Source organism: Dendropsophus ebraccatus, chromosome 10 (genome assembly GCF_027789765.1).
Source record: "Dendropsophus ebraccatus isolate aDenEbr1 chromosome 10, aDenEbr1.pat, whole genome shotgun sequence".
NCBI classification, from domain to species: Eukaryota; Metazoa; Chordata; class Amphibia; order Anura; family Hylidae; genus Dendropsophus; species Dendropsophus ebraccatus.
Window position 1 is genome coordinate 70,871,191 of NC_091463.1, and position 27,397 is coordinate 70,898,587.

Sequence of the window (27,397 nt, forward strand, 5' to 3'; positions counted from 1 at the left end):
GCCTGATCCTTTTATTCTTGGGGAGATAAGTCACCCCAAGAGTCCAGCAACCATTTACGCCACTCAATAGTAACCTTAAGTGTATGGCCAGCTTGACATAGATGCCTTTTGGCAAATGACATGTATTACATGAAATGACTCTTCTCCATAATAGGGTACATGTTCCACGTATGCCTTAATATAGAAGATGGCAGAGCAGACCTGTGAAGACCGCTTCCTTTAACGAATGCTGCTGTCCTATCCAGGAAAACTGAATTTGCCTGTCAATTGTAAATCTACCAGATATTGTTTTATCATTCAAACTTTTTTCCTTTTGTATTTGACTATTTTTTAGGCTGCCAATATCTCCCTCTAGCTGGACAATTGTAATGGCCTTGCAGTCCGACACAGTGTGACCAGCCAATCACACAGCAGATTTACGCTATAAAGGGGGCTACACTATGAGTAATGACCTCATATACAATTACTGTATATGTTAGAGAATTGCTCATTATGGAACTCACGAATATATTTTAGAGGCTCCAAAGGTAGAGGATCACTTTAGCTTTGTAAGACTCAGTAGCAGATGTTTTTTTTTCCAACACATTTTGTAGTCTGAAGCAATATTCCTGAATGCGATATTAGCAGCTTTCATATCAATATCCCTTCACACTACAAAACAGTGTCCAACAATTGGCCTACCAGTCCAGTTAGACAACTCTCAATCCATCTAGACGTGGCGGCCAGTATATGTCATGTGCAACTGAGCACTACAAAATCTATGCAAATTTTTTTTTTTTAAATATATATTTTTGACTATACATTTGGATATGGTCTGGCACTTAATAATAAGTAGATTTACATGAAGGCAAGCATTTTCCTTATTAGCCTGATAGATATATTGCAGTTGTAACAAATTGCATTTACTCCCCCACCATATGACAATCGTTTTGCACTATTACTATTGTATGCATTAAAAAGCAGCCCCCTTTTGTCCTTCCCTAGCGGTCTTCACTGTGCTTCTCTCCGGATCTTGAAATAATGTCTAATTCTGCTTCGGAAAGTGGCGGAAACCACATGTACGTGAAAAATTCAGCTTCAATTGATTTTATTTTATTTGTTTTTACTTAATATTTTTTGTCACACACAACAGAATGAAATAACCTGACCCCAAAGTTCTACTGTACATGGGAAACAGCTCTAATGTAGAGATTGGAGCCATTTGTTGCCATGGCTCCTTGTATTCTAGCAGATGAGGGGATGACTAAACCTATTGTTATAGGGAATGTTCTGCAATGATTCAACACATAAGTCAACGTGCATTGATAAGATTCTACTAATCTGTCTATTTTCATCTGTAAAATGAGCAACTGTTGAAACCATATTGTAAGTAGCCTACTACTCTGTATCGTCTCCAGCAGAATCGGAAGTGCAGTATTGACATACAGGCCACCGACGATCGCTCTTGTCCTTACAGAATAGCATGATAGGTACGCTCTATTACATTATACAACGGATTAGGTCTGCATGCATGAAAAGAGCCATAAGTATGTTTGGCTCACATCAGGATTTATGGAGGAAAAAGATCATTTCATATTTGTGGTCAATGTCTAGAATTGAAAGGGGTCCCATAGTTTTATGTACATATCAGTGTATATGTGTTGAAAGTGGTTTTTTTTTACTGGATTCTGGAGTCAGGAGAAATTATAGCCGGCTTTAGCCCAAATTGCATACAAACTTCAAGAGTCCATGCCATTTAAAAAAAAAATTTGGACATCTCACAGTTTTAACCACGTAGTGCCTGGATGTTCAGACTCACGTCAATCATTAGAATGAGTGGGACGACGAGCACAGCTGTGCGCTTTACTCTATTCTATCCAGTTACAGGAGACACACTATTTTAGGTTTAAGGGGCGTCTCATACAACTGGATGGAGAGGCCAATGAGCCGGGGAGTGAAGCACACTACTGTGCGTTTCTCCATGCACCTTCTCATGATTAGTGACAATCTGGACCCCAGACCCTAACCATGTTTTTCTGACATTGCAAAAGTTTGGTTAATTGCCAGGATCACTTTAAGGCAATATGGATGAGAAACTGATATCGATACCAATAGATGTATTCAAAATCGATATATAACAGAAGCAGATACAGTATGTCCAGTCCTTTTAGAAATATATGGAAATAAAACTTTTGGACCGCCTTAAAGGCCTGACCTTCTATAAGAAGAAGCGCAGGCTGATCACAGACCACAATGCTTCTTCTATTTAGGTATAATAATACTTGATGGTGTAATACTGTGTACTGTACATGCTATTGACATCCACTGTGTATAGCAGAAGCGGCTACTACTACCTTACTACTGACACACAGCCTTGGATACAGACAGCTCAGACCTGTTTCTCAGCTCTAGAATGTAATAAAGATCATTCCCTCAACTGTTACCAACAGGATGTACTTTTTCAGTTTTTTTCTTTTTTTAGCCAAATTATATCGCTGTAGTGCTTGTATGTGCTTTAGAACCTTGCATAATGCTACTCATTTTAGTATGTTACTTCTATATTGTTGTTTATTTTTTGATCTTTTAATAAAGTATATAAAATTCTTGGTTAAATTCTTAGTGTTGTGTATTTTTATTTCTTTAGTTTTTAGTTAGTATTTAAAATATGGGTAAAATAAGGTACAATATACTATACAACCTATTGCATGGTACTTTCTGCTTATCACTTGAATGCAGTAATAGAAGTTGATGGGGATGGCGTGTTAACAAGAGTTCATGCCAAGGACTCTTACATTTCAAGAGATGTCTCCACAGCGCCTTGAGACATTCCTGTGTTAGACCATATGATCACCTGTATACACAATTACATAATCTCCAGATTAAAAAAATACTAGTCCACAGATACAGCCTAGAGCTGCATTCATAATTCTGCCACATCAGATATCTCACACAGCTGATCTCGTATAATGCAGCAGGACAGTAGTTTTTCATACATCAGCTTACTGTACATAGCAGGCTTTGCACAAGCGTGGTGCCAGGAAAAGAATTTTTCCCCCAGATGACTCCATCTAAACAGGAAAGGGGAATTTATCAATCCAGTTTCTGGTGGACATAGGTGACCATTTTTGAAGCACAGCTGTTATGCACAAGTTGATGTTATTTATAAAATCCACCGACATGTCAATTCTTTGGGCAGACGGCAGATTGGGCTTGAGAATATCATTGAGTGTATGGGATAGGTGGAACTTCAAGCAGAGTCTGCCGTGTGGCCTCTGTTTGAAATATACGTATATTCCATAGTAGGAACATATCCTTACAGGAAGTCTCAGCTTAGTTTTAGCCCCAGTAGTGAGAATCAAAACGGCATTTTTTGGATTATTATCGTTGACCATAACAACCGTGTATCCATTACATGTCAACTTGTAGGATAACAACAAAGGCTTCACATGCAGTTCAGATCTTGGAACAACAATATAATTCACATTAGGCAATATAACAACGCCAATTATTAAGTAGTACTACTGTTCCCATAGTGGAAAAAAACATATAACACCAAATAACACCATAGATTTTTATAGCTTAATGTGCACTTATAGGTAAATACTGTGTCAAATGGAGAAATTATAATACAGAGAAATGGGGTTTGCTGCCATATCGAGTTTGCCATTTGCATGAAGCATTAAAGGGGGTTGTACTGCATAAAAAACCTGTATGGCTTAGAGTGGCATGAAAAAAAGGAGAAATACTTACCTTCCCTGAGCCCCCACACCAGTCTTCACCCATCACCACCTCTTCTTGGCAATTGGTTGGTCAGACAGTAATTGGTTGGGCAGACATTTGTTGTGGGTTTACATATCATCAGAAATTAGGAAGATGTAGTGAAAAGCAGAGACTGGCAGTGTTGGTCAACAGAACCAAACAAGCATGTCATAGTCCAAGCAAAACAAAACTGAAGAATAACCAGAGACAATCCAGGGGTCACAGCGTGGAGCATCAGAACTAGTCAGATTTAACAAAAAAAATATCAGAAAGCAAAAACAGGAGGTCACGTCAGGTCCAAATTAGAATTTTAAAAACGCAGTCGTCAGAAGGTCAGGCTGAAGTCAGACTAAGCACACGGTATAGCTAATGCTCAGGTACACGACAGATGATAGTCACCACGCTGAGAAAGCATGGGACTTCAGCGCCAAGCCTGATCAAGTCCTGCGTCCCGGCTTTCTGGTAGTCCGACCAGCCATGCCATCATTGGGGCTGATCATCTGGTTAACAAAAGGAAGCTCCCCAGGGCACAGCTGAAAAGCCGGAATCGTACTGGGAGCAATGACAGGTAAGATTATGACCCATACTCAGAGTTGTCCAACAATATCAGATCTGCTGTTTGATGGGGCCTCAGCCCCTTCAAACATCTAATTGGCTGAGGTGCTGCGACACAGACCTCTGCCAACCTGATATTAATGGCCCATGCAGAGGACAGGCCATCAGTCATTAAAGGCTATGTAAGCCCTTTAGGGCCCGTTCAGCTGAACCCTCGTCGCAGACTCTGCTAGAAATCCTGTCTGCCTCACAGTCTCAATGTGATGTCTCGCACGCCTCTGCTCTCTACTCAAAGAATTGACATGTCACGCAAGGGGCCATCACATTGAGATAGTGAGGCAGGTGGGATTCCGAGAAGAGTCTGCGACGGGGGTTCCGCTCAGAATTTCCGCCAGTTTTACTCAGTGTGAACGGACCCTTAGAGTATCTGTTTGGGCTTCACAAAGACATGTTTAGGATTTCAACAATTATATCGACATCTCATGTTACTATTCTTCTCCTTCCTCATTCCCCCTACAATTGAACTCATAGAGAGGAACCATTTTTCCCACAGAGTTCAAGCTGCATGTGCACATCCTAGTATATACCCTATATGAGCACCACGCTGCCTCTGTGCTATGAGCGTTATCAGCAAAGACATGCTGTGAGCAGTCTATAAATGCAGACAAGGTGACAGGTAATCCCCACTGTGTTACTCTTGCCTACAGTATAATGGCTTCCCTGTCCAACACAGGTCTTAGTAGCGCTCAGTGCTATGCTGATTCAGCTCTCCATCAATATTTAAAGGTAATCCTCCTGTAAAGAATTCTGCTAATGACATTAACCACTTAACCCTTGGCATCTTTAGTCAGGGCAAACTGCTCTTAGAGCTGTAGCCAGTGCACTAAACCAGTTCCTAGTAGAAGCAATGGAAACTCCACTTGTCCAATATGGAAGATGATGATCAAATGGAATTCCCAAGAAAAAAAAGTATATTTACTGAAATGTGTTTGATTTTGACCTATTAATAGTTTGTGAACATGTGGTGAGATAAATGCAGACAACCTGACTGTGCCATGGGTATTTCAGAACTATATAAATTATACATGTAGCCTATGGTAGGGTAGTTGTGTCGATGCTGATTCTCAGGGAACTTCCTCTACGTATTAGGTATACCTCCTGCTGTAAAGTGGGAGCATGAAGAGTCAGCAGTTCCATCTACTGTAACTAGATTGCGTTTTTATTCACACCAGCATAGAGTTATGATTGGATAGTCATTATAGGCCACTATAGGATGAGTTAAAGGGGCTTTCAGGGCTTAAAGTGATCTTTTCACCCTTTTTCCATATCCAAGGGCAACATCTGCAAAGAGTTTGTATGTTCTCTCTGTGTTTGCGTGGGTTTCTTCCGGGTACTCCGGCTTCCTCCCACACCCAAAACATACGGATAGGTGGATTTAGATTGTAAGCCCTAATGGAGACAGGGAGCAATAATTGGCTAAACTATGTAAAGTGCTGCGGAATCTGTGTGCACTATACAAATAAAAGCATTATTATTATTATTATTATTATTATTATTATTATAAGGAGTCCTCAGCACCATTCTTAAAGGGGTAGTGCGGCGGTAAAAAAAATTTCACAGACTAACACACATTACAAAGTTATACAACTTTGTAATGTATGTTATGTCTGTGAATGGCCTCCTTCCCCGTGTCCCACCACCCCCACCTGTGTACCCGGAAGTGTGGTGCGCTATACTCACCTGTCACGTGCCGACACCCATCTCCGATCTTCAGCGAGTGATGTCTTCTTCGGGCGGACGGTGAACAGCTCCGACTGTCCCGAATGCCGGCCGCCCTCTGCAGCGTCATCCGATGCTCAGCCGCAATTGGCTGAGCATAACCAATGGCGGCTGAGCACAGTTGTGACGCGGCAGAGAGGGAACAGGCGGCAGCGACTCGGCCGTCCGTCCGAAGATGACTTTTGGCACAAGATGGCGGACGGCCCTCGACACAGATCAGGTAATGTATAATGCACCCCACTTCCGGGTACATGGGTGGGGGTGGGGGGACACGGGGAACGGGGCGATTCACAGACATAACATACATTACAAAGTTGCATAACTTTGTAATGTGTGTTATTCTGTGAATAATTTCTGAGCGCCGCTCTACCCCTTTAAGCTTATATTCTGGACATTTCATAACTTACCCTAAAAAGGATTTCTTGGGGGTCTCTCCCCTCAAAAATGCATGTTATCGTTAGTGGACAATGCTATAGTAGCGGGGCTTAGCAGCTGTGGTGCCCCAGGCCATCACTGGGGAGCTATAGCGCTGATGTGGGCAGAGATATGGGGCACCACAGCTGTTAAGCCCTGCCCCTACAGCACTGTCCACTAACAATAACATGCATTTTTGGGGGGAGAGACAACCTAGAAATCCTTTATACAGTAAGATGTGAAATGTCCAGAATATAAGCTTAAAGGGGTACTCTAGGCTGGGGTAAGTTTTAGTGTATGGCCTGGGAGGGGGCGGATATAGAAGCAGCCGGTCACTTACCTCCCCGGTTCCAGCGCCGGGCGGCTGAAAATTACCGCAGCCCAGAGTACCTCTTTAATAAGGGTGCTAAGAACTCCTGGTATGGAAATGTGGTGACAATATCACTTTAAAAACATTGATAGTCTAGTTATATGATAGGCAATCACTGTTTGATTGGCAGGGACCTACAACTGATAAAGTTCTGTAATAGCCCCTTCATTGTTTATCCAATCACAGCGGCTCATCTATGGCAGTCATACCTGGTACTGTGGCTCAGTCGCTCTCCTAGTACCAAAACATTGAATAGCTTTGTTCTTCAGTTGCTGCACAAGCATGGACAACTCACTGAATGTTTGTAAAGGAAAATGTCATATGAGTTTAGAAACATAGTTCATGTCAAGGGATTGGCAGAGGCCAAGACTGGTGGGCACACTACGAACTGCACATGCACAAGTACAACAGTACAACAGTACCCTTCAGGTATCATGTGACAGCTCTTTAGAGTCTTTCTGTGAGTATGAATCTTTACACTCAACCACAGTAAAGTTAATCTGTGACTAAATCTAAGGGTGCCTATATACCATTAATAACAATAGTTACCTCTCCCCTCCTCCACATACACATGAACTCTATGGGGAGGGGTAAAACCACAGCCAGATAGCTCCAGCGGTGGCTCAGGGAACAAAGGGGTCAGGCAGTAAAAATCAATCATGGAACACCCCTATCTCTACTAAAATAAACTGTTGGTGGAAACTCGGGAAGCTCCTACACACGTTATACTGACAGCCAAACCCATTGCCATTAATGGATTTGTCATTTACCTTTAGGCTATGTTCACATGACGTATCTTTTCGTAAAAGTACAGCCGTTGTTGAAATCGGCCTCAACGGATGTACTTTTTGTGAAAAGATATGTTGCCTTTTCTTCTATGGGATTCCGGACAGAGCGTGTTCCCATAGTAAACGCTCCGGCCGGGATCTCTCACGGCGCCGCCGTGTCAGTTTTCTGCAGCCGCTATTCAGTGAATAACGGACGCAGAAAACTATGTCAGTGCACACTATGGAGCGAGCGGCTCCGGCCACTCGCTCCATAGCGTGCAGTGTAGAGTTCTGATGCGGGCGCGCACGGATCCGCCCGCATCAGAACCCTGCGGCCGAAAAGATCATCCGGCCTCATACGCTATGTGAACTTAGTGACAATGAGAACTTTTACTGTGATGAGAAAACCTTATTAGGGTCAGTTCACACTACGGAATAAGGGCAGAATTAGTGCGGCACGGACTCTGCTTGAAATTCTGCCCTAATTCCGTAGTGTGAACGGACCCTTAGATAAGAACTGCTCCAATGGCAACCAGCTTATTCTGCCAGGTGATGCCTTGTAGGTCAAGAGATATCCCCTGTTGTAGTAATGAAGGGAAAATCTTATATTACATCATGACCACTTAGTTCATCAAAAGTCTAAGTAAAAAATTGATAGCTCAGGTCCACCAAACAGCTCTCTACCCTGGCTCATAGAGTGGCATCAAGGGGCTGAAGCTTCTCCTTCTGCATGCACTGATAAGTATCCTCTAGTTAAAGGGGACCTGTCATTTCAGGTGACATTTCAGGATGAGCTGCCATGTGTGTACATGAGGATTAGCATTATAGCTGGCCATTATATATGTCATTAATGGCACCTCTCAGTAGATTTTTGAACTGCAAGATAATTTTCAGCTCTCCCAGAGCTGATGAGCAAAATGTCTATGGTGTCTGCATACACAGAAGTGTGTAAAACAATTAACAGTTGGGGGAGGGGGGGAGCATTTTTGTCTGATAAGATATATTACAAAAATTCTTATATTCACTTATACTATTCATTTATAAAAGTTTGTTGAAATAAAAGTTCCCTTTTTTAAGCATTCTGCAGTAATGTAATTGGTGGACTTTGACTCTGCTGTTCAGCGGAATGACAAACAACAATTGCACCTGAAATTACCCTTCGTCACTGTGCGGTCCAAACAATACCCGGATCCATATTGTGCAGTGTTGCAGACTACAACACTACTTGTGGTTATAAGTAGTAACTCAAAACTTGTGAGTAGAGAATCGGAATTCTGGAATTAGACTAAACAACTACATTCAGTCTATTAAAGTGAATGAGCCGCAGAATCAGTATTCCTTTCCTGACTTGGATGTAGCCCTGAAACATCAGGCAGATATTATTTTTTTGCACACTTTATCACTTTTATCACCAGAAACAGGATCGTATCCAATAGGGAAGAGAAGAATAAATCTTCCTATTAAGGGGCTGTCCCATCTAGAAAACTCCTTCCTTTCTGAATGTTTCCTGCTGGATTGGCTTTTCTAACCCCCCGTGATCAGCCTTTATTAACAATGAAAAGCTTAAGGTGCGTTTACACGTAATGATTATCGTGCGAATTTGCGCGATAACGAACGAATTCGAATGATAATCGTACGTGTAAACGCAGCGAACGATCAAACGACGAACGAGAAATCGTTCTTTTTGATCTTTCAACATGTTATCAAATTGTCGTTCGCAAAAAATTTGCTGATCGTTCCGTGTAAACAGCCGTCGTGCGAAAGTCCGGCCGTCCGCAGCCCCGCCCGCGGCCCGGCCCCCCGCTCGCAGCCCGGCCCCCCGCTCATCCGCAGCCCCCTGCGCCGGCTCGATCACCACCCCCGCCACTCTGATCGCCACCCCCACCGCCCCGATCGCCACTCCCGCCGCCGCTCTGATCGCCACCTCCGCCGCTCCGATCGACCCTGCCGCAGCGGCCGCGAGCATACGTTACCTGCTCCGCGTAGCAGGTCTTCGAAATCCCCGGCTCCCCTCTTCAGTGCATTAATTGGCTGAAGAGATGAGCCGGGAATTTCAAACGGCTCCTCTTCAGCCAATCAGTGCTCCTCTTAAGCACTTATTGGCTGACGAGGAGCCGTTTGAAATTCCCGGCTCCCCTCTTCAGCCAATCAGGGCTGCCTTGCATTGATTGGCTGAAAAGGGGAGTCGGGAATTTCAAAGGCTCCTCTTCAGCCAATCAGTGCTGCCGTGCATTGATTGGCTGAAGAGGGGAGACGGGAATTTCAAACGGCTCCTCTTCAGCCAATCAGTGCTAAGGAGGAGCACTGATTGGCTGAAGAGGAGCCGTTTGAAATTCCCGGCTCACCTCTTCAGTCAATCAATGCACTGAAGAGGGGAGCCGGGGATTTCGAAGACCTGCCATGCAGAGCAGGTAATGTATGCTCGCGGCGGGGGCGATCGGAGCAGCGGCGGCCGGGGGGTGGCGATCGGAGCGGCGGCGGCGGGGTGGCGATCAGAGCGGCGGCGATCAGGGTGGCAGGGGTGTTGATCATAGCGGCGGTGGCGGCGGGGGGTGGCGATCGGGGCGGCGGGGGTGGCGATTGGGGAGGCGCAGGGGGCTGCGGTTGACCGTGGGGCCAGGCTGCGGATGAGCGGGGGACCGGGCTGCAAGCGGAGGGCCGGGCTGCGGGCGGGCCCGGCTGCGGGTGCGCGATCGCAAAACGATTTTTCCGTACGATATATCGTACCATCTAAACGCTGATCGTTATGAAAAAAAATCATTACTCCGACATCGTAAATCGTACCATTGGGCCAATTATCGTTTTGTGTAAACGCACCATTAGTGTTACCAATCATTGCCGTGTTCCCTGTTCACAAGGGAAAGGACTGGCACTATGCCAGGTCCATTGTATCACGGATCCACACGACGCCTAATAGACCCTATGGATTTATAATGGACAATTATGTAGTACGTGGTCCAGCAGAATGGGGGGCTACCTAATGTGGCTTATAGAGGGAATGCAGTGCGGATGCTCCGCTCTATGATGCTCATATGACCTAATAGTGAATTAGATCAATTCCAACGTCTCCTTTACGACCAATTATTTTACATTTATCTCTGTTCTCTATTGTCTTCCACACAGAACACATACAAAAAAAACTACTATAAAAAGGTGACTGTAATCTAGTAAAAGCCATAAAAGCCACATCTGGTTTACGAATAGTTAATCAGGGACAAGAAAAAAAAACTATTACATGGAATCTGGGAAAATATTTCCTGATGTGAAATAAACATAAATCCTACCAGCGCTTATCCCCATGTAGATGAACCAGAGGAGCCGTGTTTATTACACATCCTACACTGACATCTGCTGACAAGACGCGAGGCTGCTTAATGCTCCCACGTTGCACTTCTTACAAGTTCTCACATTTACGGAAAATATTTGTACTGAAAAAAAAAATTGACGTATAAAAAGATCTGGGTCTTAATTAAACTCTAGCTCCGGTGGACAAGTCGGCTCAGGCCAGTGTAGATTGCTCTACCTGTATTGAATGATGTGGGAGAAGCAGCCCAGCGACTGGGATCAATATCTTATTTGCTTCACATTATTACACAAAACCTTAGCCAAAAAAGAGAATGAACTGCCATTGATTCTGAGCAGTCAATTAGCAAATTAAATATTCATTACCATTAGCCGAGCGACGGTGCATTAGAGATCATAAATCGTGCCACATTCTCCTACTAGCAGAGTGCTGCCGGATTATTGCTCACCATTTCTTGCTGTTGCTTTATCTATATTGTTACGGCTAAACGCACAGTTCGGTTTCTGCGGATGTCTCTATTCTCTGGAGCTGAGCTGGCCATACATATACAGATAAAAGTCTATGAGCCAGCAGACGATCTAAAGTGTGTGGGGGCCTCCTGTCTGTAGAGCTCTGCGGAAAGAAGGAAAATTGTATTGTATTGATAATATCCTATATACCAGGGCTGTGGAGTCGGTAAGCCGCAGCTCCGACTCCAACTCCAACTCCTGAATTTTCTCAGGACCGACTGCGACTCTTGCTCCTTCATAAATGGCCGGTCATATACCACTCCCTGAAGAAGCCGATAGAGAAACGACGTTGGAGGAGTGTGAGGTGGGAGGCCTGAGGCTTTGGGAAGTTTACTCCCGGGTAACTTTGTTTGTGTGCATTTGCCAACATTGTGGTGAAGACTTAGCTTATGCAGCCTATGGTTCAGAATACATTTCAGTACTTGCACTTTATATTATTGTTTACAACCTGGCTGTAATGCGCTATGTTATCTGTACCTAGTATCTGCACCTGCACTTTATTTGTAACATATACCTGTCCTCTTTTATGGTCTCCCAGGTCTTGGTTTTTATCCTCTTTTCCCCCTCTCTTTTTCTTGTTTGCGATGATTCTCAATAAAGTTGTTTGTACATATATGTGAATTCTCATCTCATTCTTTTATACTGGTACCGGACGTGTTTATAGGTGTTTATTTACATATACCAGGGGAGTTATTTATCACAAGGGCTCAGCACTTGTGATAATTATCACTAATGTCCTACATGATCCTGGGGCAATTTCTGAGGGAATAAGGAAAGATATAAAGCTGCTTCTCCTGTGTGTGCAGTGAATGCAGCCAGTCTCCAGCCTCCATGTCCTGAACAACTCAGAACTAGACTAGATGGAGCAGGTGGTCTTTTCCTGCTGACAATCTTCTATGTTTCTGACTAATTATTCACCATACACAAAGAAACACTGCTAACAGTGCCAGATCCCTGTGCTATAGAGGTCAGCCATAGTGATATACAGGGGGTCACACATAGTGATATAGAGAGGGGTCACACATAGTGATATAGAGGTCACACAGTGATATAGAAGGTCACTGTGGGGGCAAGCAATAGCACGCACACACACACAGCTTGCTGCAGCCATAGCGCACACCACACACACACACGGCTTGCTGCAGCCATAGCACACACCACACACACACACGGCTTGCTGCAGCCATAGCGCACACCACACACACACACGGCTTGCTGCAGCCATAGCGCACACCACACACACACATGGCTTGCTGCAGCCATAGCGCACATCACACACACACACGGCTTGCTGCAGCCATAGCGCACACCACACACACACACGGCTTGCTGCGGCCATAGCGCACACCACACACAGCCTGCTGCAGTCACAGCACACACAGCTTGCTGCAGCAATAGCGCACACCACACACACACACACACACACAGCCTGCTGCGGCGATAGCGCACACACACACACACAGCCTACTGCAGCCATAGCACGCACACACATACACACAGCTGCAGCCATTGAACATTGAAGAAAAACACACAATCTTCTCCCAGGGAGAAAACACCACACTGAGGACAGAGGTTACTGCTACACTACTTATGTCTTCTCCTCCTCCTCTATATTACACAGGATATCCTCACATTACACTGCTGCTCATATACAGTCATCCAGCATCCAGGAAGAGAACAGCACAGATCTCCCCCCACACAATGGACTCTTCCAGCTCAGAAACAAACTGCCAAACTTTTCCATGACCCCCCCTAATGTAATAGGGCCAGTGTCCTATTACTGATATATTCCCTGACCACCCTAATGTAATAGGGCCAGTGTCCTATTAGAACGTTGCTCATAATATATATTCATGAGCAAAACTTGTAAAATTCATATAAAAATTTAGTTCTCCATTTTTTAAAGACTTTTTTTAAAGCTGGAGCTCCGACTCCAACTCCGACTCCAGCCAAAACTAGCTCCAACTCCGACTCCACGACTCCGACTCCACAGCCCTGCTATATACTGAATGCTGTTAAGCTGTGTGCGGCAGTGTGACAAGTAAGACAGCAGCACATACACAGAACACACAATACCCAAACACATTTTGAAGTGCAAAGCAAGGTATTGCTCAGTCACATAACAGCTTTACTCATAAAGTAGGTGGGAAATGCGTACTTGGACATTGTGTACTCCCCTTCTTAATAGGGGTATTCCCCCCAAAATCATTTTTGCATTAATACGTTGCCCACCCGTAGCTTACCATCTTTCTTTTTTTTTTAAATCAGATCTTTTTTATTGAGAAAACAGTTTTACAAACACAAACAGTGTTTCATTTTCACCCTCTGTCCCATCCACCCCCTCCCTTTAATCTTCCCTCCCCCTCCCAGTCCCCTCCAACATCCCAAACAGTAGGACAAACATTGGAAATCAGTAACCAAAATATATATTGAAGCAGAATTTTTCAGGTAGCTTCGTAAACCATGAATCTTGCATACAACCCTAGCCAGGAGAAACAGTTACCGAGGTAGATTAGTGGTATTTTACTACACATATATATATAGATGCGTAAATAGAATCCCCCAACCGCGCTCACGTATTGGCAGACAATAGAAGGAAAGGAAAACCAGAAGGTAACGTGTGGGAGGGCTCCCTCCTAACAGGCAATATAACAATACAGAGACAGGGGGAGAAGAAAGAGAAAGAGGGGGGGGGGCAAGAGGTCCAGTCGGGTAGTGAGCTTACCATCTTTCTAATATAAAGTTATTACAGATTCTGCACAGTTTTGCTGTTATCTAGATGCCTTCACCCCCACCGTTTGCATAGAATCATCAGATCTCAGTCCATCCAGACACGCTCCCTGCTCCTGGCCCCGACCCTCCGAGACGACATCACGTGTCCTCCCTCACTTCAATGGGCTGGCTTCTAACCTTGCCTATTGAAGTGAGGGAGGACACTGACAGCTGCTGCTGCTGTCTCCCAACTGCCTCCCCCCAGGTCACCTGTGTGCCCCCTCGCCCCTGAGCTCACCTGTGGCCCTCACACGGGGGGTGCTGTACTGAGCTGTGTGGGGTCCGCCGATCCCTGCCAGCTGTGCAACAGGTGAGACCGGTGGGGGGGAGGTTCGTGGGCCAAGGTGCTGCGGGTGAGAACGGGGATGGTGGTGCCGCGGGTGAGACGGGGGGGGGGGGGCCGCGGGGGTCTGAGTTTGTACTGTGTCTCACCCCCCAAGCCTTCACCTCCTCCCCCCCTTCACATCTCTCTCTCCCCCCCCTTCACATCTCTCCCCCCCACCTTCACCTCCTCTCTCCCTCCCACCTCCATCTCCCCCATCACCTCCTCTCTCCTCCATCTTCACCTCCTCTCTCCCTCCCTCCTCCATATAGATATATAGGATCATTGTACTTCGCAACTCAACCCACGGCACCCCACCCCCCAAACACACACACACGCACGGCTCACCGGCTGACCTGCGGCCCCCCTCACTCAAATAACTCAACTCTGCTAAGCAACACTCTCAACTCTGCTATGCAACGCACACAACTCTGCTATGCTACTCTCTCAACTCTGCTATGCTACACTCTCAACTCTGCTATGCAACGCACTCAACTCTGCTATGCAACACACTCAACTCTGCTATGCAACACACACAACTCTGCTATGCAACACACAAAACTGCTATGCAACGCACACAACTCTGCTATGCAACGCACTCAACTCTGTTATATCTTGTGGATATCAGCTCTGCTACATCATGGACCAATCAGACGTAAGCATTGCATGATGGGAGATGTAGTTTTCTAGCTGGAGCCATGTTGGATATAGTTCAGCTTTCTAAAAAACTTGTAACTCAGGAACGGAAGCAGCTAGAAAGACGGGAGACGGTTCAAAATTCTCAGGGGGGACTTGGTGAGTAAGACCAGCTAGGTTTGGGAGCATTTTATTTTTTTAGCTCTTGGGGGGAATACCCCTTTAAGATAAACTGTCCTTGGCAATATGTTGGAGAGTGGCATCTAGATAAAGACACAAAAGAAAATGCATTCACTGAGGAAGTATTAAAACGTAAAGCGAATGTACCATCAGTACAGTTGCTCTAAGTTGTGCACATGAAAAGAACAACTCCGGCACAGAGAAGCTGGTGCCGCAGTCTGGGCTGAAGCACTGGAGGGAGGAAACCCCCGCCCCTCTATGATATGGCTCCATTGATTCTAACAGAGCCGCGTCATAGAGGGGCAATGGGTTTCCCTATAGGGGGAGGGCCAGCCCACCTTCAGTGCTTCAGCCTCGGCCGGTGCTCGGTAATAGACCGGCGCCATGTGTGGGCCGTGGTTCAAAAAAGGGACCACGGCACTGGCTTCCCTACACCAACGCTGTTCTATTCACGTGCAAAACTTAAACTAATGGTACATTTGCTTTAACTTTTACTAGTCAATATTAAAAATATATCAAAAAGCTCAATGGCTGCATCATAAACCAAAAATAGACCATTAAAAAATGTAAACAAGTCTTACCAGCTCACTTAAAGGGGTTATCCAGCGCTACAAAAACATGGCCACTTTCTTTTCGAGACAACATGACTCTTGTCTCCAGTTCAGGTGCGATTCGCAATTAAGCTCCATTCACTTCAATGGACCTGAGCAGCAAAACCCCGCCCAAGCTGGAGACAAGAGCGGTGCTGTCTCTGGAAGAAAGTGGCCTTGTTTTTGTAGCGCTGGATAACCCCTCTAATAATGGAACTCAGACTCCAGGTGAAAGAGAGAATATCCGGTGTAAAAATCATCAGCGGACTTATCTTCAACTTGACGGACTCCTTATCCAATTGGAGTGTGGAGCAGAGCTATTTATCCGCATTCCAATCATATACGGTCTCCGGAACGATTTTTACACCAGATAACCTCTACTTGACCTGCAGTCTGAGTTCCATTATTAACCTCTTAAGGACATATGCCATACGGGTACGGCATACGTCCGCAAGAGGAGTTCAGAGGGGGGCCGGGCCGCGTCCCTGCACTGAACTGCTGCGATCCCGACTACTATTAGCGGGTGCGGGAGATTGCAGCTCCCGCTAATTAAGACCGTTAGATGCAGCTGTCAAACATGACAGCTGCATCTAACTGCCTTCATTGCAACATTCCCTGGGGTCTAGTAGCGGGATCCCCCCCCCCCCCCATGATGCGATTGCGGAGGGTTGATCCCTTCATCTTACCTGGCCTCAGCGTTGGAATGACGCTGATCCCGGCTCGGTATTCTATTGCATGGGTCTGCAGCAGGCCGAAGCAATAGAGCACCAATCTCATGGATCATGGACCTACACTGATCTCTATGACTTCTAATTACTGTGGAAGTGTAAAAAAAAAAGTGTTTTCATTAATACAAAACCCCCTGCCCTAATAAAATTCTGAATCACCCCCCTTTTCCCATTTTATAAATAAAAATAAATAAATAAACATGTTTGGTATCGCCGCGTGCGTTATTGCGCAAACTATTAATTTATCACATTCCTGATCTTGCACGGTAAATGGCGTAAAGACAAAGACCCGCCAAAGTGCAAAAATTGTGCATTCTTGGTCACATCAAAATCATAAAAATTGTAATGAAAAGCAATCAAGGTACCGATAGAAAGAAGACATCATGGCGCAAAAAATGACACCTCAATCAGCCCCATAGACCAAAGGATAAAAGCGCTATAAGCATGGAAATAGAGCAATTTTAAAGAATGTTTTTTCCTGTAGAAGGTTTTATCAAGCCATCAAATAATATAAGTTATGCAAGTTGCATATCGTTTTAATCGTACCGACTTGAGGAACATGTATAACAAGTCAGTCTTTCCATAGGACAAACGGCGTAAAAACGAAGCCGCCCCAAACAAAATGAATTGCGTTTTATTTTCAATTTCACTACGCATATAATCTTTTTCTGGTTTTGCAGCATATTTATGCAAAAATTAAGTCTGCCATTGCAAAGTACAATTAGTGACACAAAAAAAGGGCTCATGTTTGTTTCTAGGTGAAAAAAGTGCTATGGCCTTTTAAACACAAGGAGGAAAAAAAAGAAAATGCAAAAAACAAAAACAAAAAAAACATCCTTAAGAGGTTAAGTGGAGTGTTAAGACTCATTTACATTTTTTAATGGTCTATTTGTGATTTATGATGCAGTCATTGGATGCTGAAGAAGTTGGATGCAGCCCTAACACATCCTGGAAAACATGGATAGCCTGGATACAGTCATAGGCCACATTCACAATACCAATTTTTGCAATAAACAATGGCCGTTGTTGCAGGTTGCACTCAGGCGAAATCACACTAGTGTGTATGAAACAACGGCTGTAGTGTATACACGCTGTATCATTCAGTGAACAGTGGATGTACAAAATAGCCTGTGCTCATAATGTAAAGTACGGCTCCCGTCCGTACTTTACATTGTGCTCTATGGCTAATTGAAGTGCAGGCACACCTGAATGTGCTTGAATTCCAATTAAGATGAAGTGGCGTTCATGTGGCCGATGCTACAGTATTGACTGGGTGAACATCTGAGACATCAGCCGTTGTTTGACACTGCAAACACCGGCCATGTTAAACAACGGCCAATGTTCATACAGCGCGTGAACATGGCCATAGGCTGTATTTATATTTTCCAGGACCCCCTAGGGCTTCATCCAACCCCTTCAGCCACCAGTAATCAAATAACGCATACTTGGGTTCGGGCGACCCCAGGGCATGCTCAGGTTCGCTCATCTGCATTCATTCGGCTGCATTCACACGTTCCAAGAAGTTGTCCGTGCTCACGGACAATTTTACAGCCCATTGCTTTCTATGGGGCTATTCAGATGTTCCGTGATTTCACGGATCCGTGATCCGTTCCGGTAAAAAATAGGACATGTCATTACTCGGAACGGATGCACGGAAAGGATTCCCCATAGAAATCAATGAGATCCGTGTTTTTCACGGATGTACACGGATGTGACATCCGTGTTCATCCGTGAAAAACACGGATGTGATGTAATCAATGTCATTTAAAATGCTGTAAGACAGATCCGTGAAAAAAACGGACACGGATACAAAACGGATGCAAAACGGACTGTTTTGCACGGATCAAGGAGGTAGCTGCCGGACCACAATCACGGACCGGGAAAATCACTGAACGTGTGAATGCAGCCTTAGGTTCAATATCCTAGCATCCTTGGTAGTAAGCAGAAACATGTGCCAGACCAATGATAGGATTATAGTCTCTGGCAACAAGAAATTGAAGCAATTTATGGTTTACACCAGGCACATCGTCTTAAACTCTTGGTACAAACAATAACAAAACACAGCAAATTTTTGAAAGGGATATATGTAATGATGGCCAAAAGGACCTAGTCCACTGGCTGGATGCCAGAAAAGAGAAAGAAGAAGCAGCATGGCCTGGCTGCCTGCCAGGCTGCACATCCTCCTCCACCTCCACATCTGATAGCACATGGTAGCTGTCCCATTGGCTTCTCCCTAAGGGGTAGCAGTGCTCACTGTGGTGATGACCGTGGGAGTAGTGGAGCACCATGCGGAAGACTGATTTAACCCCTTCAGGAGGTAGAAAACTTGTGGCACATTAAAAATCCAGTAACGTCTTCACACACATTGGCTGTACGAATGAGACTTGGCAAATTAAAGATACTGTCCAGTATAAAACACAGTTGTGGCCCCTCATCCTGTGATAATCACTGGTGATTCATTATACAAAATGCAGTAATGGTGGATCACTCCAGCGACCACATGACTCCACTCTACTCCACCTTTAGGCTATGTTCACACTACATAAAACTACGGCCATAGTTCTCGACGCAGAACTACGGCCGTAGTTTTGTGGTGTGTAACATAGCCTTATTTGCAATGGGATCCCGGCCAGAGCGTACACACATCGTATGTGCTCCGGCCGGGATCCCGTGGGGCGCCGGGAAAAACTGACATGTCAGAAAGACCTGTCAGTTCACACAGTGAAGCAAGCAGCTCTGGCCGCTTGCTTCACTGTGGGCTATGGGAAGCTGTGATGCGGGCGCGCGCGGCGCGTGGCCAGAAAGATCTAAGACCAGACGTTCACGTAGTGTGAACATAGCCTTAACCCTCAATAGCATTTAAGCACCTAAAGTCTCTTTAGAAATATCGAGGGAGATTTATCAAACATGCTGTAAAGTGAAACTGGCCCAGTTGCCCCTAGCAACCAATCAGATTCCACCTTTCATTTTCCAAAGAGTCTGTGAGGAATGAAAAGCGGAATCTGCTTGGTTGCTAGGGGCAACTGGGTCAGTTTCACACCATGTTTGATAAATCTCCCCCATCATGCATATATCAGGTGAAATGGGTTAACCAAACATGGCAGCAGATAATGCATCTGAACTGTCAGCTTTTAAGCCAAGTTCACCTCAGTTTATTACAGCCGAACTCTTGCGTCCATATTCCTCCAAACTAAAATTAATCGCCCCAAATCAGAAATATCACTGTGAGATATGATGCTGACACTTCAGACCTCTTCTGACTCAGAATACAGCCGCATTCTGCTCATGTCAAACGGGCCTGCCGTCGTCCGTCCAAAGAATGAACACATTCATTCTTTGGATAAAGGAATCCCCCCGTGCATAGAATGAAGTCCATGACACGGGCAGAGACGCGCGCCTGCATCAGTCCACCGGCGGGTGCGAGCCGCGGAATGCGTAACGCGTTATCCGTCGCCACGTACCTTAGGTGTATGTGCACACTGAGGAAAAGGTGAGGAATTGAAGAGGAATACACTCTTATTTCAGCTTGAAATTCCTCCCATAAAATATGAACAGAGCAATGACCCATTGTGTTCAATGGGATTTCCACTGTGTTGTTCACACTGCAGAATTTCCTGCTGCAGATCTGCTTTCTGCCCAAAGGGTGGGAGAATTTCCGACGGATTCCGTAGCTTGTACCCGTTCACGGCCGTGCGCCTCTCTGCCTGTGCCATAGACACCATTCTATGCACAGGCGGATTCTGCATTCTGCCGAAAGAATTGACGTGTCAATTCTTTCGGCAGAATGCAGAATCCGCCTGCCCCTAGAATGGTGTCTATGGACCCTGCAGAAAGGCGCACAGCCGTGAACGGGTACAAGCTACGGAATCCGTCGGAAATTCTCCACTCGGGTTCCGTAGTGTGAACCCACCCAAAGAATTGACATGTCAATTCTTTGGGCGGATTCTGCTAAAGGAATCCTCTAGGAGTCAATGGGGGCTTAAAGGGGTAGTGCGGCGGTAAAGAATTATTCACAGACTAACACACATTACAAAGTTATACAACTTTGTAATGTATGTTATGTCTGTGAATGGCCCCCTTCCCCGTGTCCCACCACCCCCACCCGTGTACCCGGAAGTGTGGTGCGCTATACTCACCTGTCACGTGCCGACACCCGTCTCCGATCTTCAGCAAGTGACGTCTTCTTCGGGCGGACGGCGAACAGCTCCGACTGTCCCGAATACCGGCCGCCCTCTGCCGCATCATCCGATGCTCAGCCGCGATTGGCTGAGCATAACTGTGCTCAGCCAATCGCGGCTGAGCACAGTTGTGACGCGGCAGAGAGGGAACAGGCGGCAGCGACTCGGCCGTCCGTCTGAAGATGACTTTTGGCACAAGATGGCGGACGGCCCTCGACACGGATCAGGTAATGTATAATGCACCACACTTCCGGGTACACGGGTGGGGGTGGTGGGACACGGGGAACGGGGCGATTCACAGACATAACATACATTACAAAGTTGTATAACTTTGTAATGTGTGTTATTCTGTGAATAATTTCTGAGCGCCGCACTACCCCTTTAAGCTTATATTCTGGACATTTCATAACTTACCCTAAAAAGGATTTCTTGGGGGTCTCTCCCCTCAAAAATGCATGTTATCGTTAGTGGACAATGCTATAGTAGCGTGGCTTAGCAGCTGTGGTGCCCCAGGCCATCACTGGGGAGCTATAGCGCTGATGTGGGCAGAGATATGGGGCACCACAGCTGTTAAGCCCTGCCCCTACAGCACTGTCCACTAACAATAACATGCATTTTTGGGGGGAGAGACAACCTAGAAATCCTTTATACAGTAAGATATGAAATGTCCAGAATATAAGCTTAAAGGGGTACTCTAGGCTGGGGTAAGTTTTAGTGTATGGCCGGGGAGGGGGTGGATATAGAAGCCGCCGGTCACTTACCTCCCCGGTTCCAGCGCCGGGCGGCTGAAAATTGCGGCTGAGCACAGTTGTGACGCGGCGGAGGGGGGACGGGCGGCAGAGACTCGGCCGTCCTTCCGAAGATGACATTTGGCACAAGATGGCGGATGGCCCTCGACACGGATCAGGTAATGTATAATTCACCAACACTTCCGGGTACACGGGTGGGGGTGGTGGGACACGGGGCGATTCACAGACATAACATACATTACAAAGTTGTTTAACTTTGTAATGTGTGTTATTCTGTGAATAATTTCTGAGCGCCGCACTACCCCTTTAACCCCTTAAGGACCGGGGCAATTTTTATTTTTGCGTTTTCGTTTTTTCCTCCTTGTGCATAAAAGGCCATAGCAGTTGCATTTTTTCACCTAGAAACCCACATGAGCCCTTATTTTTTGCGCCACTAATTGTACTTTGCAATGACAGGCTGAATTTTTGCATAAAGTACACTGCAAAAGCAGGAAAAAATTCAATGTGTGGTGAAATTGAAAAAAAAAAACACATTTTGTGTTTTTAGTGGATATGTGTTTTTACGCCGTTCGCCCTGGGGTAAAACTGACTTGTTATATATGTTCCACAAGTCGTTACGATTAAAACTATATATAACATGTATAACTTTTCTTGTATGTGATGGCCTGTAAAAAATTAAAACCATTGTTTACAAATATACGTTCCTTAACCCCTTAACCCCTTAAGGACAGAGCCTGAAATGGCCTTAATGACAGAGACAAATTTTATGAATATGACCAGTGTCACTTTAGTCATTAATAACTTCGGGATGCTTTTACCTATCCGGCTGATTCTGAGATTGTTTTCTCGTGACATATTGTACTTTACATTTCTGGTAAATTGGAGTCGATACTCATAACAAATCTTTATGAAAAAAAACCAAATAATGTGAAAAAATTTGAAAAAATGCATTTTTTCAACTTTGAAACTTCTTTGCGTATACAGAAAGTGGTTATACCACATAAATTATATATTAAATAGCATTAGCAACATGTCTACTTTATGTTGGCGGTATTTATTAAACTATCTTTCATTTTTTTTCGACGATAGGAAGCTTAAAACATTAGCAGCAAATTTCCAAATTTTCAGTAAAATTTCAAAATCAGATATTTTTAGGGACCTGTTCAGGTTTAAAGTGTATTTGAGGGGCCTGTATGTTAGAAAGCCCCACAAAGCACCCCATTTCAGAAACTGCACCCCCCAAACTCTGCAAAAGCATATCCAGAAAGTGTTTTAACCCTTTAGGGGAGTCACAGAAATAAAAGCCAAGTGTGTAAGGAATTTGAAAATTTTAATTTTCTGTGCAGAGATTTTATTGTAATCCAATATTTTTCATAATTATAAACCTATTACCAGAGAAATGCACCCCAATAATTATTGCCCCGTTTCTGCAGTTTATAGAAATACCCCATATGTGGCCCTAATGCATTGTTTGACGCAACCACAAGCCTCAGATATAAGGGAGCGCCTAGTGAATTTCAACGCCTCCGTTATATTTGGTCATTTTTGACTGTACCACTTCAGGTTGGCAGAGGCTCTGGGGTGTCAAAACCTAAAAAACACCCCTAAAGGGACACCATTTAGAAAACTACACCCCTCAAGGAATGTAACAAGGGGTGCGGTGAGCATCTGGACCCCACAGGTGCTTCACAGATTTTCCCAACAATATGGCGTGAAAAAAGAAAAATTTATTTTTTACACTAAAACGTTGTTCTAGCCTTCAATTTTTCATTTTCTTAAAGGGATAAGAGGCAAAAAAAGACAAAAAATGTGTAGCGCAGTTTCTCCCGAGTACAGAAATACCCCACATGTGGCGATAGAGTGCCAAGGGGGCGCAGGACGAGCCTCCAAAGGGAAGGAGCGCCAATTGGCTTTTGGAAGCTGAATTTCACTGAAAAGGATTTCAAGGGCCATGTCGCATTTACAGAGCCCTCGTGCTGCCAAAACACTGGAAACCCCCCACAAGTGATTCCATTCTGGAAACTACACCCCTCAAGGAATCTAACAAGGGGTGCAGTGAGCATATGGACCCCACTGGTGACGGGCACAAATGTGGAACAATGTGACGTGAAAGGGAAAAATTTCATTTTTTCACTTTCATGGCACAAATGTGCCCGTCATCAAGGGGTCCATATCCTCACTGCACCCCTTGTTAGATTCCTTGAGGGGTGCAGTTTCCAGAATGGGGTCACTTGTGGGGGGTTTCCAGTGTTTTGGCAGCAGGAGGGCTCTGTAAATGCGACATGGCGTTCATCATCCATTCTAGCCAAATCCAACCTCCAAAATCCAAATGGCGCTCCTTCCCTTCGGAGGCTTGCCCTGCGCCCACATGGCGCTTTATGTCCACATGTGGGGTATTTACGGACTCGGGGGAAATTGCTCTACACATATTGTGTGTTTTTTTCTCTTTTAACCCCTTGTGAAAATGATAAATTCAAGGCTAAACCAACATTATAGTGTAAAAAATGTAATATTTCATTTTCACGCCACATTGTTCCACATTTGTGCCCGTCACCAGTGGGGTCCATATGCTCACTACACCCCTTGTTACATTCCCTGAGGGGTGTAGTTTCCATAATGGGGTCACTTGTGGGGGGTTTCAACTGTCTTGGCAACACAGAGGCCTTTTGAATGCAACATGGCCCCTCGAAATCCATTCCATCCAAATCCAGCCTTCAAAAACGAAATGGTGCTCCTTCCCTTCGGAGGCTTACCCTGCACCCGCATGGCGCTTTTTGTTTTTTTTCTCCTCTTTTAACCCCTTGTGAAAATGATATATTCAAGGCTAAACCAACATTATAGTGTAAAAAATGTAATATTTCATTTTCACGCCACATTGTTCCACATTTGTGTCCGTCACCAGTGGGGTCCATATGCTCACTACACCCCTTGTTACATTCCCTGAGGGGTGTAGTTTCCATAATGGGGTCACTTGTGGGGGGTTTCAACTGTCTTGGCAACACAGGGGCCTTTTGAATGCAACATGGCCCCTCGAAATCCATTCCATCCAAATCCAGCCTTCAAAAACCAAATGGCGCTCCGTCCCTTCGGAGGCTTACCCTGCACCCGCATGGCGCTTTATGTCCACATGTGGGGTATTTCCGTACTCAGGGGAAATTGCTCTACACATTAAATGTTTTTTTTTATCTTTTAACCCCTTGTGAAAATGAAAAAACATGACAAGATTAATGATTTAGAGTAAAAATTTTACAAAAATTACACTAAATGTTGGTCTAGCCTTGATTTTTTTCCATTTCCACAAGGGGTTAAAAAAGAAAATGAACACAAAACGTGTAGGGTAGTGTCCCCTGAGTACGAAAATACCCCACATGTGGACATAATGTGCCATATGGGCACAGGGCAAGTCACCAAAGGGACAGAGCGCCATTTAGAGGCTGGAATGGAGGATGGAGGCCATGTCGCAATTACAAAGCTCCTGTGCTGCCAGGACAGTAGAAACCCCCGACAAGTGACCCCATTCTGGAAACTACACCCCATAAGGAATCTAACAAGGGGTGCAGTGAGCATATGGACCCCACTGGTGACGGGCACTTACGTAGAACATGTGCCGAGAAAATAAAAAATACAATTTTTTTCATTTTCACGTCCCAAATGTGGCCGTCACCAGGGGGCCATATCCCCGCTGCCCCCCTTCTTAGATTCCTTATGGGGTGTAGTTTCCAGAATGGGGTCACTTGTGGGGGGTTTCTACTGTCCTGGCCGCACAGAGGCTTTGTAATTGCGACATGGCATCCTCTAATGGGAATGGCGGCCATACCTACTTAGCTGGGGAAAAGGGACAATTCTAATTTATTTGGGGGTATTAGGCCAATTATTAGTTTATAAGGTTGGAAATGACAGGTGTCCATCAAATTCAACCTGTGTTGATCCAGAGGAAGGCAAAAAACCCTCTTAAGGCAGACGACAGTAGCCTCATCACAGGGGAAAAATTCCTTCCCGACTCCATAATGGCGATCAGAATAATCCCCAGATCAACGTGACCCCTGAAATAGGAATAAGGGACAGAATTTAGATAATGTAGAACCCCAATGACGTGTGGTGCGCCTTGAAGCGATCCAGTCTGCAGAGGCCGGGGGGATCAGGACAGGCGTCACACTGGAAAATGTTGTCCTTCCTGATCCCCCTGTTACGCCACACTCTGCACTTCTTCTGGGGTCTCCTGTTCTCCAGTGTGGGGGACGTCACCTGGAAAATGTTGCCCTGGTGCGATACGGGGTCCTTCATATCCAGAAGTGCTGGGTCCGCTCCATGGCTGCTAAATATTAGGGCGCTATTACTGCTTCTGATATGTTCGGATCGTGCCGCAAGCTACAGGGCAGCGAGAGACCAGAGGAGGGGGCGCTGGTATAAAAGTTATCCCCGTACAGGTGGTGACCTTTATCCAGCAGTGGGAAGATCAGTTCCCGGACGATCTTCCCACTAACTCCGAGGATGGGGGGGAGGGGGGCATCTGGGGGCTGGATTCGGGTGTCCCTTCCTACATACACTCTAAGGGTACATGCACACTGCGGAATCGCGACAGACAACCCTTCGTGCATTCCACAGCTGGCACCCACCGGCGGACTGATGCAGGCGCGCGTCTCCACACGTGTCATAGACTCCATTCTATGCACGGGCGGATTCCGCTCTCCGTCCAACGTGTTCATTCTTTGGATGGACGATGGAATCCGCCCGTGCATAGAATGGATTCTATGACACGGGTGGAGACACATGCCTGCATCAGTCCGCCGGCGGGTGCCAGCTGCGGAATGCACAAAGGGTTATCCTTCGCCATTCCGCAGTGTGCACGTACCCGAAATCTGTAAGTGTACCCTAAGGCACGCTCACAGAGTTTGTAGAATTTCACACCATACCGTCATCTCTTATTGGGACGGTACTGGCGGAAAAGATGTGTCTGGGGGGCAGCGTACGCTACGCTACCCCCAGACACGTCATTGGAGGATGAGGATGATGAGGATGAATGGAGGAACGAAGGACCCCCCATTCATCCTCACTGGCTGTTTCGGTGTCGGAGGTAATAATAACGTATCCCTCTGACGCCGAAAACACCCTGGGGGCCATCTTTATACGGGGATTGGTATATGGGGTATGTAGTGGTGTAGTGTCAAACTTTATTCAATGTAGTGTGGTGTAATGTAGTGTTTTTTACGTGTTTTTTTACAGTAAGTATAAAAAAAAAACCTACGCCAACAAAGGAGTTGCTGATAAATGCCGCACTTATGTGCGGCACTTATAAGCAGACCGTGGCAGTAGAATATAGAAAAAAAACACCCTACGCCAAAAAGGAGGAGTTGCTGATTAGCAGCGCACTTTCGTGCGATGCTGATCAACACGCAGCGGCGATAGGGTGCGGAAAATAGAAAAAAAAAATTTGAAAAAAAAAAAAAAAAAAAAAATTTCTACATTTGAACATCCCTGTAGCTGCTGATAAGTGTATTACACATATCAGCCGCTAGAGGGCAGCAGAGCGCAAAATACGGAAAGAGCCGACGCTGGAGCCGAAAGTAGCCGAGAGAAGCCGAACGTGACGTCACGGAAGAAGCCGAAGACCCGAACGAAGACGAGGATGCCGCGAACCCGGAAGACGCCGATCAGGAGCCCGGGACAGGTGAGTAATGTACAAATACCTGCTCTGGACCCCTCGGCTACCTAGCTGAGGGGTCCAGGGCAGGTATTTACTATATTGTGGGACTCTGATCGCCGTGCCACCGGCCCGATCGCCGTGAATGGCCGGCCGGTACCGGCC

The 27,397-nt window shown here is 45.5% G+C and overlaps 1 long non-coding RNA gene across 1 annotated transcript in view; it reads right to left on the minus strand.

Annotated features, from left to right (window-relative positions):
- The window catches only part of LOC138765979 (uncharacterized), a 110,049-nt gene that overhangs the window by 78,272 nt on the left and 4,380 nt on the right, over nucleotides 1-27,397 (minus strand). Inside the window, exon 2 of the long non-coding RNA XR_011358656.1 lies at nucleotides 11,376-11,539. This is a non-coding gene — a long non-coding RNA (uncharacterized lncRNA). The remainder of the gene's footprint in view (nucleotides 1-11,375; nucleotides 11,540-27,397) is intronic.